This window comes from Pyrgilauda ruficollis, unplaced genomic scaffold (assembly GCF_017590135.1).
Source record: "Pyrgilauda ruficollis isolate IOZ18807 unplaced genomic scaffold, ASM1759013v1 scaffold36, whole genome shotgun sequence".
Lineage (NCBI taxonomy): Eukaryota > Metazoa > Chordata > Aves > Passeriformes > Passeridae > Pyrgilauda > Pyrgilauda ruficollis.
In genome coordinates, this window is record NW_024525045.1 from 4,249,811 (window position 1) to 4,270,229 (window position 20,419).

Genomic DNA, 20,419 nt, shown 5'->3' on the forward strand with positions numbered 1-20,419 from the left:
AAGACCTGTCCTTTTTATGGGTCTTTCCAGGTGATTTACTAGCTATGACTTTCCCTTCATATCACACTTGAAGTTTCATCAAAACAATTTGGAATGTACTGGGACCAAATAAATGGCATAGGCTAAAGCATCTGTTTGCCAAGATAACCACACTACAACTTGCCAAACTAAACATTATTGTTAGAAACATGGCTTGACCATAATGCCTATCTCTGAACTGGAGTGGGAATGGTTTCATGGGAAAAAGTTTACTCAACAATATATGGGTTCATAGAGCCTACACTGGAAAAGAGACAGCATACTTTAGTTTAAATAAGTTGAAACTGCAGCCAGTTCTATGGCTTGTGGCTGATCTTTATTATGTGCTATGTTTTCAAAGTCTACTTTTTTTTTTTTTTTTAATGTTATCTCAAAATAATTCCTTGCTTCCCCCATTGCTGTGTTTGAGGACTCATTAGAGAAAGCAAACTGTATCCTCAAAGATTCTTCTTTCATTTTGCTTTTGAATTTTGTGACTGTTCTGCCTCAAGGAACACACAGCTGATTCTTGACTTTACAATGTTTGGGTGCTTTGGCTTGAAACACCATTGCAGCATTGGAAGTTAGAAAAACAGAAAGGTTTCATGATGAGATTATTGGAAAGGAAGTGGAAGGAAGGAGATGTACTGGATGTTGGGCTTACCAGTTTTGCCTTCAGTACTGGTGGGAGATTCCCAAATTCAGTAGCATCACTTAAGAATGGCTCATTTCTCTGACACGGCTCTAACAGGGCCGAGGCTCTGAAAGGCAGTTTCAACATTTCATAACCTACCTGAAGTCATACAGTTATGTCAGTTGTGGATGGGAACAACAGAGCAGGATAGATTCCTCAGCACCCAAACCTTGCCAGCCCACAGAGAAAAACCAGCACACATTGATGGAGCCAGCTGCAAATTTAGTTGAAAAGTCTTTTCCCTTGATTTTTGTGCATGGCTCACTCAGACGAGGCAGTGCTGTGAGGACAGTGCAGCAGCAAAGCCATGTGAACTGTTCCTTACCCAGGGGCTGGACTGAACTAGTGCAGGGGCAAAGCACCAGATTGACAGGATGAAAGGGGATTAAGTAATATGGGTAAATTCTTTTTCCTGGAAAACTTGGAAACTTGGCCATTGTTTCTCCTTGCTTTTTAGCAAGGAGACCCATGGCTGAGCAGCATTGCTGAGATTGTTTCTTGCCTGTACAGAGTTTGTTCCAGTAGGTTCTGAAGAGGCAGTGCTCTCAGCTGGCCTTTCCCTTTCCCTTTCCCTTTCCCTTAGAAAGCTTTTCTATCGAGGATCATCCAAATATGTCCCATCTTGCCTTGTGAATGTGTCTAGTGTTTCAGTTTGACCTTGGTTCAAATTCTCAAGTGGTTTGAGTTTTGTTTTTTTCCAAGCACCAATGCAGCTCATGTTTTGTTCTTCCCATATTTTCCATCACACTTTGACAAATTTCAACTAATCCTTTCAGCAGCTTTATTGTCACTTGTCTCTGTGTTACTGTTTCTCAGCTTGTCATTTAATAACTGAAATACTAGGACATATAAGAACATGAGAAATACCATATATCACCCAGTTGTCATGTCTGGAATTGCAGCAGCTCTGTTGCACATGATACAGTTATAAATTAAAATTTTCCATTGACCTGGAGCTTAGAAGGATATTTTCCGTGCAGTTTTTACTTAGATTTGCTGATCTTGATATATTTATATCCATTTATCTTTTATGTATCTATTTGTATTTCTTCTTATGTACCTATTTCTTATTTCATTTTGCTATTCCTAGTAAAAATCCATTTCGCTGGCATGCCCTTGTCTCTATTGAGGTGATGTTTGCAACCATTCCCGAGATGGAGTGAAAGTTTTTTGTTGTAAATGGATTGGCAAAAATATACAAAATCCTGTGTATTTTATCTATGCAGGGAACTGGGGAAAGTTGAGTTTTCTTAATATCAAAGGAGAAAGGAGAAAATTATATTTTTCAAAAATTGCTGTCTCTGAAATAATTCAGAATAGGAAGGTTTTATGAGACCTGTCTTTATAAATTCTGGAATTGATCCATTTGTCTCTTTAAAATTTAACTGCAGTCAAGAGAAAAATTAAAGATTGTGTCGTTTTGATAATGTAGTACAAAGCTATTTTTGGTAACTTAAAGAGCTTGTCGAAAGCACTTCCACTAGGACTAGCACATCGAGGCCAACAAGGGACCTGAATCCAACCCACTTTTGAATCATGACAGACCCAAGACATCTTTAAAAATGTTGAGATCACAAATGCTGTCTGATTTGAGACTTTACAGGTAAGTTCTGCCTTGGCACAAGGTCGTGAAGTTGCCGATATGTTGGTGGTACTTTTCAGGAGCTGGGGCTGTGTCACAGTCGGCTCTGGGAGGGAAGGCTGTTGCAGGTCCCTGCAGAGAGGCATTGTCTCCTCAGGATAAAGTGAGAGGTATTTCAGAAGCGCTTTGAAGCCGCGCCAGCCTCCTCACAGGGCTGTGAAACCTGATACCTCCGCTTTTGAGCTGTTGGGGAAAGTACAAACTGTAGTACTTGTGGAATTCATTCACTGACTTCCAACCTCGAGTCTGGCCTGGGAATGGAAGAAAGAGTTTAAGAAGAAGGTGGAAAAAAAAGACTTCAGTAGTATGTGGCAGTTAACTGTCAACTTTGGCATCTTTTCAGATTTGCAGCTTCATGCTTTCTAGAGATAAACTGTGACTTTTCCCTAAGGACTGGAGGATTTCATATTCCTTCCCACTGAAGCTGCTAGGATTGTATGACTGTAGGAGCTATGTGAACGGCAGAACTAGCAGCAAGATGCCTGCCATGCTCTTAGGTAGTTAATTTAAGGTTGCAGAACATTTCTCCCAGCTCGTTCCTATTTACATTAGTTTCTCAGTATTTTCGATTTGTAAAGCAGATCAATAGGGTCCCTCTGGCTGTATTACTATGACTTGTTGTGTTTCATCTGGGTTTCTCTGAAACCTTTTGTCTCATTAAGAGGTGGATTGAAGATTTTCTGTGGGCTCAGAGCATATTCCTGTGCACCCTGTGTGACAAAGGAGCTTGTGTAAAAGCAGGGAAGGAGCAACCAAATCTTCAAAGCGTCAAACTTTGTTACTCTTTTTGTTCTCAGTGGAGCTCAGATGCAAGCGGGCAGTTTCTGCTGTGTCGCCTGTTGCTTTTGTTTCATTTTGGCAGAGTAGAAGAGAAACATTCCCTTATGTCTCTCACGGTGCTCTCTGGGCTGCCTTGGCCATGCAGGACCCATGAGGTGTCGGTTCTGTTAGGAAAGCAGCAGCCTTTCAGGTGGGGCTGGTGCTGCTTGCACAGGAGCCAGAATCTCACGGGGTCAGCCAGGCCAGGCTGGGGCCGGCGCGGTTTGCCAGCTGCCAGCGTGGTGTCCATGCAGTAACACAACCCCGGGTGCATGCCAGGGCACAGCTGCTCTCAGCTAACAGTCCCAGAGCGGGGACAGGGTGAGATGAGTGGGGCAGGGAAAGATGGCAAAGGTGTGTTTCTCCTCTCTGGGGCCAGCGCGGTTTGCCAGCTGCCAGCGCCATGTCCGTGCCCATGCCAGGGCACAGCTGCTCTAGGCTAACTGGCCCAGAGGGGGCACAGGGTGAGACATGAGCCTGGCTTGTTGCACTGAGCGGGGCAGAGAAAGATGGCAAAGGTGTGTTTCTCCTCTGGGGACTGGTGTGACAGATTTCAGAGACACGTAAGGGAGAGCTGGAAAGCTCGGGGTAAAACTGAACTGCAACTGCTGAAGAAGGAAGAATAGCAAGAAAATATTTAAGTAACAAAAGTGGAGGAAAGTAGAAGTTTATTGCTTAATAGGGAAATGAGCAAATAATAGGTCATCTCTTTGATGTCTTTTTCCTTTCAAACACCACAGAAAAGGTGAATTATGACCAGATGCTTAAACCAGTTATTTTTAATGAAAACAGGACTAAAAAGGAACAGGTCAGGTGTACTTGATAGATAAGAATGATTATACAAGTCAGCAGGACTTGATACAATATCCTATAATATGAAAAATTTGCAAATGCTTACTTATCTGCCATTCTCTGTAAGAAATTTGGAGTCTCCTGATGATGTCAAGAAGACAAATGCATGGCATGTATTTGAAAATGCAAGGGCAGCTGAGGGAGGAAGCCATGGTGAATTTAGAGAACCTTAATGCTTATTTAGTATTAAAAATTAATAATGGCATAAAGCATTAGATGATACTTTAAAAATCTTTCTTTTCCTTACAAATGTGATAAATAATTATCATGATGCCACTCTGTACTTGTGCGTAGTAGATTTGGTAGAACCTTATTGAAAAGACAAGCTAGTACACAATCCCACATGACATTCTTGAAGGCAAACTGTGCTGGGTTTATGTGCTAAGGTAGGCACACAACTGACTGAGGCAGTTGTGGGCAAATGGGTATTTGGGATTTAGAATATTTCCTGTGGAGATAGCTCAGGGAGGTCATGATGACTTTGCTGCTGGAGTATTTCAAAAAGAATGTAGATGTTTTGTACTTGATGGTGCCTCAGAGGTGGGATATGGATGAGATGATTTCCTGTGATTCCCTTCACTTCTCTGTTCCTGGGACTCTGATGTGTGGCTGACTGGGGAGGTATTAACTCAAGTGCAAATAATTCAAGTTAACTGTGCACTGAAGACACAACCCTCAGCTTAATAGATGTAATTTTAAAACCTGGCTGGGAAAACGTGGTTTCAGATGTGGTAATAATGTCCCAAGAGGACATCCCAAGATGATTGGTAGATTTGAGAATGATAGGGGCTGATTGGAGAGGTTCCAAATTGAGAATGATCAAACAAATAGGAAACAAACCTAGAAGGCAGCCTGAAACAATTTGGATTGTGTAGGGAATCAAAGACCAGAAGAAAAATTACAAAAGTCTTCAAATATAGAAAAGGCTGCTGTAAAGAAGAGCAGTATGATGCTTAGAGAGAGTTCAATCCCTGCAGAAGATGGAACAGGAATTAGTGAACTAAATTGCAGCAAAAAAATATCAAAAGAAGGCATTAAAATAAAGGGAAAGAAACCCAAAACAACAACTATCTAAATCAGGGATAGCAAGTACTGGAAAAGATTGCTTGGGTGATTATGGCATGTGATGATGTTAAAGGGTAGGGGTGAGTGAAATACATGTCCTCTCAGAAAGGACATGGAGATGGTTGTTCTTACTTTGGGACCTTTCGATGTCCCTATCTGATTTCTTCAAAGGTTTTTTTTTTTTTCTCCTGAGAAGGAATGCTTTGCCTTGATAGCTGAGGACCAAATTTATTCATTTACTGCTCAAAATAGAATTGCTACTCTCTATTCCTACTAAAACTGTCTGCCTAGCAAGTAGGGCAAATAGCCAGCCCTGCATCTGAGGTCTTCACCTTTCTGTTCCCTTTTGCCTGTGACAGGGAATTCGTGGGAGCTAACTTTTACCCCATTGCAGCTTGTGGATGGGGACACAGAGATGCTGTTTCTTTGCAGGAGATGCTGGGGCTCTTCACAGAGAGGCCACACTGAATATCCAGACATGCCAGTGAAACTGCTGGGTGCAGTTCTGAATGCAGCTTCCTAATTAGTGTTTGCAATGGTCCTTCAAACAGCACTTACACCTGTGTTCATTGAACATATTTGAATTTTGTTTCAAGTAAAATCCTCACACAGCTAGAGTTTATATCTAAATTGTCTTTGTCTTATGGGTATTAAGGTGGAGAATGTGCTGTAAGTTAGAAACAAGCCTGGATGCAAAAGGCAGCCCCTATCTAGGCAGTGTCAGATAGATTTTCTGAGGCTAGATCTGTTAAAAAGCTACAAACGGATCTGTCATTTCTGGTTAGAAGTTCAGAAGGAAGCAGACAGTTTGGATCAGGCAACAGTCTGCAGTGATGTGTCCAAAACAAGAGCTTTTGTTCCAAGTGGGGCTGATGCAGGCCACCAAATATGCCAAGAATGCGGGGCCGTTTGTGGTGCTGCACAGATACCATCACCGGCGAGCTAAGCACCCACATTCCTGCTCCAGTAACAGCTCTTGGGATGGAGGCAGCTGAAAAAGGGAAGCCCAGAGCAGAAGGTTGCCACTGCCTACTTGTACACTAATGTCAGAGATAAAACGACCTCTGTTTTTCTTTGAAATGCGTTTTCAGACCCCCCAGACCCTCAAAGAGGCAATTAGCTGTTAAACCTCTCAGGGTTAAACGGTCAAGGTTAGTTACAAGAAGGGGATTAAGAATTTTTGAATCAGCTGCTGTGATTTCAGTGAAAAATCTATGAATGATTTCAGTGAAAAATCTGTGTAGTCTGAGCCCTTTACATCAGGAAATGATGTTTCTCCAGCTGACATAATTGCCAAAATCAAGTAAATATGTGGAAGCTCTGTGTGTAAACATGTATGAATTGGAGGAGTTGTTGCACTCCCTCGTTTATGAAAAGGCTCTACAAATTGCTCTGAGCAATTTTCATACCCATTTCAGTGGTATTTTTGTAATGCCATGACAATTAACTGCTAAGATTGTATTCATACTGTTAAAGTGGGGTTTATTTCTTGTTATTAGATACAAAAATACTAGTTGAAATAACAAAAACAAACAGTATCCTTAGGGAAAAGGTTTATTTTTCTGTAATGGAAATGTACTATATAACCTTTGGTAATTCAAAGGTTAAAGAAGTGGTCTTTGAATTTTACAAGTTCTATGTAATATTTGAACTCTCAGGACATTGTAGTGGTTGAAGCTTTAGTGAGGCATTGATTGCAAGCCACTCCAATAGCTTGTCTATATTGAAAATAATTTAAATTAACCATGACACCTTGTTAATATTGGCTAAGGGAGCTAAAGCATTAAAAAACCTCAAACCCACAGTGCTCCGAATCTTCCATATGGCACATCTGACATTGCCAGTTTTGGAATTAGCTCCTTTGAGCACCTGGTAGAGTTCATCTTTACTAAAGCAAATATTTTGCAGAAGCAAGTTTTTTTTCACCCCAGGGTGTGAGGTGCAGCAGGGAGCTGTGCTTTGCAGGACCATGACTCTAAGAGGTTGCTCTGTGTCACGTTCACCGTCTCCTGATGTGTGGTGTGCTGCAGGGAGGTATTTTCATCCTCCACAGGGGTGAGCCGAAGTAAATCTGCCTGCTGTGGGTAACCCTTAATAAGCCCAGCTAAGCACATCTGGAGAACAGGCATTCAAAGCCATGAAACACCACAGCCTCAGCTGGTTTTAAGCTCTCCTCCTGCTGCAGAGAGGCTGGAGGGGCCCTTGGCCTGGCCAGAGCTGGCACTTTGGATGCTGGAAATCAGAGTCTGCGTGCCTGGAGGTTACCTAGTGGGTGTAGCAGAAAAAATTACTTGGAAAATACTGATTAATAAGTAAAACCAGGCTGCTACGGTAGCTGGCACCAGTGGCAAAATGGGAAGCAAAGCAGATTAAACTCTCTGGAAGATCAGTTGGTGAAGGCAATGATTTTGATCCCAACCTGCCAATTAACCCATCTAGAGGAGTCACTGTGGAGGATTCCCCCAATGTTTTGATGAAGGAGCTGAGTGGTATAAAATCACAAATCCAACACAACTGGTATTTTACTGTGTTTCATTAAAACAATTTTTCAATTATGCTTCTTTTCATTAAGCTCATAATGCAGATTAACATATTTCCCTTCCTTTTTAAAGGAAAACTGTGTGGTGATACTAAGTAAAAAATTTAGGGAAGAGGGACAACTTATTTTCAGTATCTTTATTGTCTGTCAATGACAAGATGGATAATCAAATGTTCTCTGTCTTGGCAGAATGGAGTTTATGTTTAAATGGGTGGGTCTACTCAAAGCTAAAAGGAAATTTCACAATATATTTTTTGTAGAGATGACTCCCAATGCTAATGAGCAGCCAAATCTGTCTTGGGGAAACAGTTTGTTACTAAAAATAAATTGCAGCCTAACTGTAACTAAAATGGGATTGCAGAAACCAAGTTACTCCGATTCCTGATTTCTGCTACAGAAGGAGTTGAATCTATTACAAACAGCTCTTATTATTATATATTTTTAAATGTGCCAACTGAGCTCTGTTTTGAAATTAATCCACTTGTGAGCTTCTATCAAATGCTTACAGCATTCTCCAGAGATTTTTCTTCAGACTCTGCAAAGCCAGTGAGGAACCAGTTCATAGTTATGAGGCCAAAAGGAGAAACAGTGCACATGAGATATTTATAGAATATGAAGCAAAACAGTGTGATAAAGGGCAAATGAAAGCTTTCAACGAGAGGCTTTTCGTTCCCAGTCACATGGTCTTTACATGCAATTTCTTTTTTACTATACAATTTTGCAGGGAAATTAAATCACTTGACAGCAGCCTTTTTCTGATTAGAAAAGAACTGTTCAATGCTCCTTTACCATTATAATACGCTCACTTGTGGCTGTTGCTGTTGAGAGGGTTTGTTTGCAGAAGTTTCTGCAGGGCCAATACTTTCCTGGTAGGTGGAAGCAGAAATGGTGGCCAGAGGTTGCCCTGGGAAGATTTCAGTGTGGAGCATGGAAAACCACCCTGCTGCTGAGCACAACATGCAGAGTTCTTAGTCATGAGCCCCAGATGTTTGGGAAAGCAGGACAAGGATCCCCCTCCTCTGAAACTCTGACAGTCACAGGCAGTAGAAGCAAGCAAAGGTAAATCCAACCTTTCTAATTGCTTTTGTGTCCCATCACCCCCTGTATATAAATGTCCTTGTTGTGTTCATGCCTTTTTGTTCTTAATGCAAAAAGCAAAGGACATTTCTGTCCTGGGAGTTTATCAACCACCTCATTCATTTTTAATATATTTCTTCCAGACTAGTTTGTTCAAGTCAAGTATCTGTGCTGCATTTCTGGGGGCTGCCTTTAAGCAATTCTGACCTTGAATAAAACACCAACTTGACCTGGGTGCCAGATTGTGACTTAGCCTAAAACCATATTCGACTCTTTCAGAAATACAGGAGTTGCCATTTACTAAAATTAGATATTTTACTGCCTAAGTGTGGTGACTCCAAGAAGGGGAATGGTGAAAAGGAGAAATTGCATGAACTGTGTCCCAGAGGTCCAGGCTGATAAAAATAAATGACGTCTCAGATTTCTTTTTGTTATCTTTTATTTTCTTTGTGTCTGTGATAAAGTTTGAGGGAGGCTAAAGAAACTGGTTAGTTTATCTCTCAAATATAGAGGCTGATGCTGTCATTTCAGAATATTTTCACAGAGAAGATGACTTATGGCAGCAGCCTCTTCTCCTTGGACATGAGCAGCACATTTGCAGGTTCGAAGTGTGTTCTCTACCTGAGCTTCTCACCACACAGGCCATCACCCAAACTGTCTTGTCTCATCTGTGCCAGATTCCTCCTTAGTCCTGGGAGCTCCTGTGTTATACTAATACTTCACAGACTCATTCTGCATCGTGACAGGTGAATAAGTGGATGAAATGCTGAGGCTTTAGCAGCAGTGGTGCTGTATGGGAACTGAGTGCTGCAGCTGGGCAGCTGGGGAGCAAGGACTATGAATGTGGTACATCTATCTGTAGTCAGTCAGTCCCTCAAACAGTTTTACAGATTTGCTAATGGGAACAAGGCTTTTTAGTGAAGCTTTTCCAGGCCCTTACAAAGATGTGAATGTACTCCAGAACCCAGATGAATGATAAGCAGAACCACTGAAAGACAAATTTCCATTGCTGCTTCTCAGACACATGAACTCCTCCAGAAGTCAGGAGTTACTCTAAATTTAAAGAAATCAATGCTGGCTTCCTCCCAGGATGTAAACTCTTTTTAAGAGCTCTGTTTTATGTGTCTGTGTGTATGTGTGTATATACATATGTAATGTTGTTTTCAAATACCCAGTGGAAATTTAATGGAGTTGCAGGAACAGCAGAATGGAGGAGAACTAAGTCTATATCCAGCATATAACCCAAACAGTGCTGCTGAATTGATCCCCAAGAGGAAGGCAGGGCAGTAGTGCAAAACTAGCGTTGAGAGGTTTGGGCTGCTCAGTCCCATTGAACAGCAAGAAAAATCCCCATTTTCTCTGCTCCTCTAGTGTTCCTGCTGGACACTAAAACCAGGCTAAAAATAAAACCAAGCAAAACTGGAAGAAAAAAAAAAAAGATATTGGAAAGAGTGGAAGGAAAAAATTGTTATTTTCAGCAATGTATTCTGTGCAAGCTTTACTTTGCTGGGAGACAATTAAAATGGCAATTCTAAGCCATGATGGCTCATTGTAGTTGTTCAGAAATGGGGTACTCCCTTTTCTCTCTACACCTGGAACGTTCCAGTCAGACTGGCAGTATCTCTGGGGGACACTGCCTTCCCAACATCTGCACAGGGGTGAGGCAGAGGAGTGAGGAGGTGCTGTCACCCTGCCGTGTGAGCTGCAGGGTGTCCCCTCTCTGTCACACCCTGGGCAGAAGCAGTAGCGCCCAGGCAGTGCAGCTGCAAGGGGTAGTGACAGGATTGTGGAGAGCAGGGCTTTGGAGCTGCCTGAGCCTGGCTTTGCTTCCCTCAGGTGTTTCTGGGTGCATGATAAGGCCTCAGCTCATCTGTTCCTGTCTACTGTGGCATCACTGATATTTATTCACTTGTAGTCCCTTGTGTATGAAGCCAGTACAGGTCTCTCTTCCTAAGCTAGACTGTGACCAGAACTACAGTCAGTAGAAAAACCTCACATGCAAATTCCCTTACCAATGACCTGGAGCAAGGGTGAGTCCGAGAGAAGGACCTTAAAGCCCTGGTGGTGTTGGAGCACAACTGGACACAAATCCTCCTCTCTGCACTTCCTGTCCCAGCCTGAGGCTCAGCCCCTGCAAGTGAGAAACAGGCTGATCCCATTCATTACTGTCACCTTCAAATATAAACCTGCTGGAAAAGAGAGCTCTTCTCAAAGCCATCCCATACTGTCTGTGCTAACAAACAAGATCATGCTTGTAAGAAGAGCATACCATGAAGTGGCATGATGTTCTCTTTTTTTTTTTTTTTTTTTTTTTTTTTTTTTTTTTTTTTTAAGCTGATCAAGAGGGACAAGAGACACAGGAGAGTGGCTTAAGGGTATTCAGATCACAAGACTTTTTAATGAACATGCAGCTGGCTGCATATGCTATTCCAGAAAAATAAACACCACTTGTAAATATCCAGCCCTCTTGCCATCTCTGAAGAATTTCTGCCAGCTGATGTAAGTAGCTGAGGAAGAGGTTGGAAAGCTGTCACCCTTGTGTGTTGGTGGAGTGGAACAAGCAGTCTGCAAAATCTGGGGCAGGGAAAGATAAGCAGAAGGGACTGTCCCACCCCTGTTTCTGCTGGATCGGTGTTGTGTGCCTGGTTCTGCTGAAGCACACACGAGAAGAGTATGCACTGTAATCTACACTGAAGGCTCAAAGGGTGAATCTCACTGGGCACAGGCCTGTTTAAAGGAGTTGCTGAAATGGTCTCTTAAAGTATGGGACTACATCACATGCTCTTGTGTGCTCTCAGCTGTCTAAAGCTGGCTTTTATCCTGCCACTCCAGATGCAGGGAAGTCCTTTGTTGGATGGGATCCTTTGGCGTAGCTGAGGGGGCTGAGTACAGGCAGAGCAGGGGCTTGGCTGGAAGGGCACCCAGCCACAGATACTGAGCTGAGCTTTCAGCCCTAGGAACTCTGCACGGGCTATGAAGTGAAGCAGCCCTTACTCAGAGAGACTTTTCTGGCACAAAGGCAGCACTGAAGAAAGATCTCCCATGTTTTGAAGGAAGCATTGATTTGTAAAGTATCAAAGTATCATGCAAAGTGATACGTCTCCTTCCTGAAGAGTGGCTGAGGCTTCAGAAAAAAACATTGTGCCTTTTATATATTTCTCTTTTCTTTGGTGTTACACAGTTATAGAGACTACTGCAAGAAGTTTTAATTTTGGTGTAAGAATTCATCTCCTTCTGCCCCTCTTTCCTCATATGAAGTCAGTGAAGTGAAAGTTCAGGTAGTATCTGGGTGTGCTCACTCAATTTCAACAGTTAAAGTTTCCAAAATTTGGACTCCAGCCCACAGACATATGAGATTTTAATACATGTCTGATTCCCTGCATTGTTACCTCCTCTTTCAGCATTTTACTTACACTGCAATAGGATCAAATTAACTTTATTATGAGTCATACATGAGCATATATGCAGGTCTGTATGTACATAGAAACAGGGAGAAGGGAAATACACTAGGATATTTAGAGTGCTTAGTATCTACATATTTGCATAACAAAATCTAGCCTATTCTGTTTCCATTTTTACACAGACTTTTCTGATTACTTAATCCAAAGCCACATCCTTCACTCATGGCTGCCAAAGCAAGCCACAGGCTAGAGGTGAGCTGAGTTGTGTTTGGTCAGTCCCCATGCAAGCTGTTCTTTCCTTTTTTTTCTTTTTTTTTCTTTTCCTGCTCTGTGGTTTGCTTGCTCTTCTTTTTTTTGCTTGGGTTTTTTTTTTCCCCTGATTTTTGGTTTGTTTTGGGTTTTTTTCTTCATCATTTTATGTATGATCCTCTTGGTTTGGGTTGTTCTTTACCTATGTCTTTACATTGCACCTAATCACATTGGGCTGTGATCCCAAATTTGGGTCTGTGTGCTGCTGGAATATAAATAATAATGTCTTGTTGCTTTGGTATGCAGTCTGGTTGGAATCTGCAACTCTACTCTGCTTGTGGGCACTACCCATTGCAAGACTGCTTTCTGAATTTTTGCCTGAAAGTGATACTATGTGTAGTACAAATAACCCTGGCACAGCAAAATAATGAACAGCAGCAGCATAGGAAAAAATTCAGCTGTGCCAATGGTGAAAGCATTTTCTTTCAGGAGTGAAATTGTGCTGTAAGTACTTGTTGGTTTGTTAGGAGTCTTGGGATGTGTAAATATAACTGATCACATCTTAAGTTATTATTAAGGGAGTTTATTGGCGAGTCTGAGGTTAAAAAACCCCTAAAGCTCAAAGGATAAGGGAAACAGGTGCTTTCCCAGAGCCTTGGAAGTTATGCTACAATCAGTTTTTTTTCCTTCCCTTTGGGCTTAATAGTATACTAAAGTTGATATGTTATAGCTGTGGTAACATTTATAATAAGAAAATACGCAAATACAGCAGCAACATAATTTTTCCATACTGCTTAGCAAGTAAATGGTTGTGTACAGAATTGCCTTCAATCCTGTGAGCATCTTTCTGTCACAGGCAGCTCCTGTTATTTATGATAGCAATAAAACCACTGATTATTATTGGACAAATTTCTCAGACATGAAAAAAAAAACTTCAGACATTTTACTTCCAAATCTTTCAGTATGTAACAAAAGGTTTGAGGTTTCAGAAGTTTAGTCCCTGAGGATAAACAAATAAAGTTGTAAGGAGCACACCTTGCTAATATGATTGTTCCTTATTAGCATAATAGTTTTCAAATAAACAACCTGCTAATGTCTCTAATAAGCAATTACTCTATGATGAAAACTGCAAATGGGGCCCACTGGTGGGTAACAGATAACAGTAAAATCGGTCAATAAAACAAATATTGTTCTGCCTGAACAGCTCTCTTCTTCACTTCAAGAGAACAGAGCTGCCTGGGTATTTTTATAGGCTGATGCTTGACAGCCAGATATGTTACAATACTGCTCCTCTGATGCTTTGTTGTGATATTACGTGAAGTCTTTACTCTTTATGGTGTGTTACAGCAAAATAAGGCAGAGATCTTTACTTATTTAGAGTTACCTACTCTTGAGTCCAGTAAAACCACAGTAGGAAGAATGCTTGCCCAGGAATAGGGATTTGACAGATCAATAGAGTTTGCTTTCTTTCATAAAAGGAAAATGATAATTAAAAATTTGGAGTCCATCCTATCTCTGAAACATGCAAATGAATGGAAGTAGCATCTCAGCACTCTTTTCTTCTTGCTATTCTAAATAATTTGCAGTGGCAAAAAGGTGTTAAATGCATGCAATAATCACACTTACCCAAACATTGAAAAAAAAGTCATAACTTTTCAAGCATGGTTGACAAAACATTTTCAAAACATTTGCAGTGTAATTGACATATACTTGCCTAGTTGCTCTGCCATTGATTACAAAGCTGTGTTGTGCTTGCTTTGGTCCCTTCTGCACTCATTTTTCCGAAATCATTTTTCATGTAGTTTTCAAGAAATAAGGGTATGGAATATGAGAAAATCACAAATCCCCAAGCCTGGTCCTTTCCAAATTCCGTGGTGAGTATGAGGGTTTTATTTTATATATAGCTTTGTAGAAACAGGATAATTTAAAGGAAAATCTTGAGCAATTCTTATCTTTGTTCCACTCTGGGCTGACATCATGGTACGAAAACGCAAGGAATGTACAGTAAAGCCTGGTGTGGGAAGAAGATCTTGACAGAAGGATGATTAATGGTGTCTGAAAGAGGGAAAACAGTTATGTAAGAAATACAGCCCATGAGTCTGAAACTGAAGAAACCATCACAGGTGCAGGCTGTAAACAGGCCCCAGAGGGAAGAATATTGGTCTTTTAAAGGTGGACTCTGTAAACAAACAGACGAGGCATAGGAAATATCCTTCCATATAAATTTTTATGGTACAAATAAGTACATGGAGCACATAAGCACTGTAAGTGTTTATAAACTCAAAGAACATCCATATTGCAGTAAAGCTGCACAAATAGTACCACAGTGTAAATTTATATAGCGTGAGGCAGATGTGTGGTCTGATGGCTTAGTTTGTTTTTCTGTCTTTAGCAAATGACATGATTTCTGTGTCTCTGGTTTTGTTTTGTTCCATTTAGCTGCTCTCAGCTACATAATTGTTCTTTCAGCTTGTAAATATTATGGTCAACCTCCAGCAAAGTTTAGATGAGGCCAATCAAATGTAAACAAGTGTGTCTGCACCAATGATGTGAGTAAGCAAAGTCATCTCTTGTGATGTTTCCTCCCCCTTTTCTTACTCCCCTGGGACTGCAAGAGCTTTGTGGAGCCTGCTGTGGTACTGCAGAGCCTGGGGTTCCATTTAACTGCCTGTCTGGGATTGTTTTTTCTATTTTTCCCAGCTATTTGGTGTTGAATTTATCCAGAGGATAAATAAATGGACCAGGATCACCTCTGGGGAGCATGTCACATCTGCCCTTGCTTCTGCCCTGCCCTAGGGTGGTTGCCTGCAATATCAGCACAAAGTTAATACAGGTGTGAGGTGCAGTGCAGGGGCCCAGCAGGGCTGAGGGTGAGCAGACTCCTGAGGAGCTGCAGCCTGATGCAGGGCTGTGACACAGAGGGGTGGCAGTGCTGCTGGCAGACCCCCTGTGCAGCTTCCCAGCAGAGCTCAGCCCCTGGGCTGCTGTGCCCTGCAGCAGGGGCTCCCTGCAGCACAGGGCTCTGCCTGGTGGCTCTGGCAGAGCTTTTTCTGTGCCAGGGCCCCAGGTGCTTCAGTCACCAAACCCTCTGGGTGAAAGCCTGTGCATTAAAAAGGTGCATATGGATCAATTTTTATCCTTATTGTTACCCCATTATTACCCTGAATGTGATCTTTAGGTTTTCATTCCACATTGCTCTACTGTCACTGTGCATCCCCAAACCTGCATGACACGGCAGGCAACACGGTGAATGCATCCCACGGGCTTTCTGCTGCAAACGCAAGAAAGCAGGTGGGTTTTCTCTGCATGCAACCTCCTCCCCTTGCTTTGGAGCCTCTCACTGTTGTGCACTGAACACAGGCCCTGCCTTTCCCCTGCATCCAATCTTTACCTGTCTCCCACCCCAGTTTTGTGTCTCCAAGTGCCCAAATCCTGCTGTAGCTTTTTGCAGCTGTAGCAGTTCAACACTACTGCCAGCCTGACATTCCACACCTCATGCCCCCATAAGCAGTGCACTGTTGGGTCACAATTTTTGGTTAGATATGAATTAACCTTTAAGGAAAAAACCCACCAAAGTAATGACTGCAATGCTATTGATCTCCTGGGAACAGAGCCTGGGAGGTGTCTGACATTTTACATTGTTATCTATGGGAGAGGAAGGAGCTGGGCTGTTTTTTCCCACAAGAAATGTATCTATTTTTGAGAGCAAAGTACTTTCTTTGCCATGGGACCCAAAACCATTTTCATTCACTGACTCACAGTCTCTGGAGGCCTTTTCCCTGAGCTTAGGAGGCAAATGCTTAGTGGTTTGCAGATGGAAAAGTGACAGCCCAATTAGCTAAAACTGTTAATTTAAAGGTAAAGATGTTACCTGTTTACAACTATCTTGGCTTTGAGAATCAAACAGTCTCCACCAGCCTCATTCCTCTGTTTTTACATAGAGTTGCTGTAGGTTTGGTCATAATAACTATTGGGTGAGAATCTGAAAGCAGTGTATCAACAGCATATGATTTATTCTGTGGTTCTTGTGCAGAAAGCCAGAATATGATTTCCTGCTTTCCTGTTTCTCTTTTTGTCTTCTTATGGTATGAAAATCATTATTAGTTATTTGCTATTAAATTTTTCCAGTAGCCTATTTGCTTAATTATGGATGAATGTTTGTTGATGAATTTTTCCTTTCCAAGAGACAATCTCACTAAGACCCAGGCAGAAATGACAGGAAATGTATTTGGACAATGTTCACTTTGTTCTTGTGGTGTATGGCAGAGCCAGTATGGGTCAGCTTGGCTGCTCCTGGCCTCAGACTGATCCACAGGATGCTTCCACGTGTGGTGCTATTTATTCTTTGAATGATGAGGAATGTCTGTAAAGCATTCATGGTCCAAACAGCTGAAAACTCTCTGCTGCATCTCTGCAGGGTCTGAGGGTGGATCCACGTCTGCCTTGTCCACATGGAAGGACAGGACTTGGTGGCAAATGTACTCTGGGAGCTGCCAGTGTCCACACAGGCTGGAAGTTTTGGCAGGCATGGGACACTGGCAGTTGGGACCAGACATCTAAACACGCTTTTCTCTTTCATTCAGAGATTGCATAGGGACTGTTTAACCTTTAGACAAAGCCTTTCTAAATAAAATGCTTTACCAAAGGAAGAAAATATCAAGGAAAGAGGTATAACAATATTTAGAATTCTTCCACATTGCAAAATCTGTGTGAGGAACTTCAGAAGAGCTACTACCAAATATGCCCAACAGCATTTCTTAATATTTTAAATGTATATACCTAATCAGCTCTTTAACTTGTGCTCCAGGCATAGTGAAGTGGAAAAAAATATTTTAAAAATTGCCTGAAGGGATGAAGTCCCTTGGTATTTATGGTAAATGCACTGCTTTGCTCTTGTTAGGAGCTTTCATTAGTTTGAATTGTCTGTCTTAATGCAGCTTGTAAATTACTGACAGTAAAGGAGATTCCAAAATGGCATGTGTTACCATGGAATACATTTACTGTTAATATATAATAAAGAGGTAACACTTATATATCCTGAAGTCAAAAAGGAACTTCAGATTTCTTATTCAGGAGATGATATCTTAATTGAGCTCACCTGAGAGATCACTGGGTAATGTTCATGTGATGTTTTTGCTTAAGGTGTGTCTGTCAGGTGCAGTTGGTTGTTTTCAAAAAAATAGCAAAGAATTTCTGTGCAGTGAAACCATTTTGCTGTCTGCTCACCACAGGTCATGTTTTCTGTTGGCTTTCTGGAGCTTGGTGTGACTGAGGCTGTGCCACAGTAGTGCAGAGGGTCCATAAGCTTCTGTATCTCGAGGGTCCATAAGCTTCTGTATCTCGAGGCACAGAGGCAGCAAAGCTACAGGACACCACTCTGGAGTGGGATCCTGGCTGGGTTGTAACCTACCTTATCTAACAACTGAGAGCTCCTTACACTACATTTTTGATGCTGGTGGGCAGACTATGGACATGCAATGTGCTGAAGGTGTGGACAGGACTGGCAGTCACTACCTTGTGTCTTTGGGGAAGAATTCCAGTCTGTAAATGACCTGCTGCAGCTGATTTTGTGCTTTTTCCTCCTATTCTTTTGAATTCTCAGTCTCATGTGCAGAATGTCTGCTCAAAATCCTTCTTACTGATGTTTCACGGTCTCTTATTTCCATTATTTGACAGTTACTAAATGGAGATCTTGTACCTGATGCAGCATTAAGAGCAGGTCTTATAATAATCAGTAGTTTTAGCAGCTCTTTCTATTCTCCCTGCTTTTGTGGCTTATTATAAAAGTGTCAATCTCTCACTGCTATCTAACAAACAAACTTCTGCCCTGGATCCATTTCCGCTTGGGCAGTTTGCCAGGAATAACAAATTAAACTCCAGCTCTCAGTTTAAGAAGTTTCACTTCACTGAGTAGAGTTCAAGTACAGTCTATTATCCTGACTAAGTGATAGAGGAGTCCTTTGATGTTTGCTTCTTGAGTGGTTTATACAAGCCAGGGCTTCCTGTAGGAAAAAGAGCTGCAGCTGAAGGAAATACTTGATTGATCAGGTAACCTCTTCCTCTCACTCTTTCTTGAGAGTGTCTGAGTGCCCAATGACACACACATGCAGAGATACAGAGACCCAGTATAGTCTTCATCAGAAGTCACACAGTTTGATGATGTTTCTCAGTTTTTCAGGTGAGAGGGACCATTCCTGCTCCTTCCACCTTCCTGTTCCCCACTGCTTTCCCCACAGCAGCTCTGGTGGTCCACCATGGCTTGTTCAACCCACTTAATTTGTAAGATTTCACAAACAAAATCAAGTGTTAAGGGGACAGAGAAATAACATTATGTTGGAACAGAAGTCCTCCCTCTGCACCTGCCAGCCAGCAGGTCAGCCTGGCTGTGTCACTGAGCCATGCACTCAGGGCTCCTCCAGAGCCCTCTGCCCTTCAGCTGAGTTCCACTCTGAACTCTTTCTAGAAGATGTTGGTTTTCTCCTTTGATCACCAGGGGCTGTGTTCATTTCATCACATAAAATGATTCGGTGCTGGGTTTTTTCTCTCTGTAAGAAGGTACAGTGATGCTCTCATCCCAGTAATTCTGGCCTGGAAGTTTGAAAGAAAAGCAGAAGTTGGCTAGAATATATTGAGGGAAAACAGGGAATGTGCAGTGCAAGCTGGTCAGAGCATAGGGCTCAGCTAAGAACAAAAAGGAAAGGAAAGAGTTACCAGCAAACCTTGCATTGGCTGAGTTGTTTCAAGATATCCACTTTTCTGCGGTCAGTGGTAGTGAACTGCTGTGCTTGGATTTCTGAATCTGAGTATTTAAAAACTCCCTTTGTTAGCTTGTCACTCACAAATAATTGGGGTATTTTTTCTGTGCCAATAAATGTTCATGAATACTTGGCTTCTCCCTGATTCTTTAGAGGCGTGGCCACAACATGCGGTGGGTGCAGCATTGATTTCCTGTCCACCTTGGAGCACCTGGGCACAGAAGTGACTTGCAGAATTCTTGCCCCTAACCAAGGGGACAGCTGAACAGCTTGTGAGGAGCACTGCAGTGCCAGAAGCAGCTGTGCTAACAGTTCAGTGTTACAGGGGAGGTCTTGCTCCCCTTCTCAGCTCCTGGCCTTGCAATTCTGCTAAGAAAAGATCAGGAAAGTTCTGCTTGCTACTTTCCTTGACTTGGGTGTTGGGTGTCTGTCAGATGCCTACTGAGCTGATTCAACTCACTAACTCAAAAGAAAATCATCTCCATGTAACATTGTCACCATTGGTTGGAAGGAGGGCATGAGGAGGTTTGGAGGCAAACAGCCTTTATTTTGCAATTAGATGTTGCAATACCTGTGGATATTGCATGCTCCACAGTGTTGCAAGAGTCCCTTGAACAGAATTCATTGAATTTGGTTTGTAAAAGCTTGTTTAAAGTATGGGTATTGGAAGTTGTGAAATTACCTGTTATTCAGTGCATGCAAAGCAATCCTATACTATTTTATTACAACTTATTTTTGGATAGTGTAGAAGCAGCTTTTCCTTCAGCTATAGCTTTCCCTTCAGCTATATCCACGCATGAAACCCTTTTAATCCCAAACACCCAGACTCTCCTGACATCCTCTGTTATATAGAGAAGCACTTTAATAAGGTCTAATTACCTGTAGAAATGCACGTGTTGAGACCTCAGTGTTTCCTTGCTTTGGAGCCTGATGTAACAGTTGGTTTCAGAGTACCCTGTGGATGTCTGAATAAACATGGGAGTTGTCTTTTTCCCACAAGTTATTTGCTGTTACTATCCACTTTTCAAGATCTGGACTCCCATCCCAGAGAACTTTGGAAACGTTTGTGCATTGAAGCCCCAGGAGTTTGTCCCATGTAATGGACACTGATGTTTTCCAATCAGCAATGTTATTTTTAAGCTCTGCCATGTCACGTTATCTTATTGCTTCACAGACCCCGTGACTGCTTGTGCCTGCAGACAAATCTAGCACAGGCCAGGGGGAGGGTAATTCTTCCTTTTTGGTCTGCCCCCTCCCCTCTTACATCCCAGAGGTCTATTTCTATCTGGGAGTGGAGGCTGGGAGGCC

General features: G+C 42.0%; 1 long non-coding RNA gene across 1 annotated transcript; it reads right to left on the reverse strand.

The window, feature by feature from the left end:
- Positions 1–12,657: 12,657 nt before the first annotated feature.
- Positions 12,658–20,194, reverse strand: LOC121357963. The gene is made up of 3 exons (XR_005955808.1): positions 19,991–20,194; positions 17,455–18,944; positions 12,658–14,411 (listed from the first exon to the last, which is right to left on the reverse strand). It is a non-coding gene; the product is annotated as an uncharacterized LOC121357963 (long non-coding RNA).
- Positions 20,195–20,419: the final 225 nt, after the last annotated feature.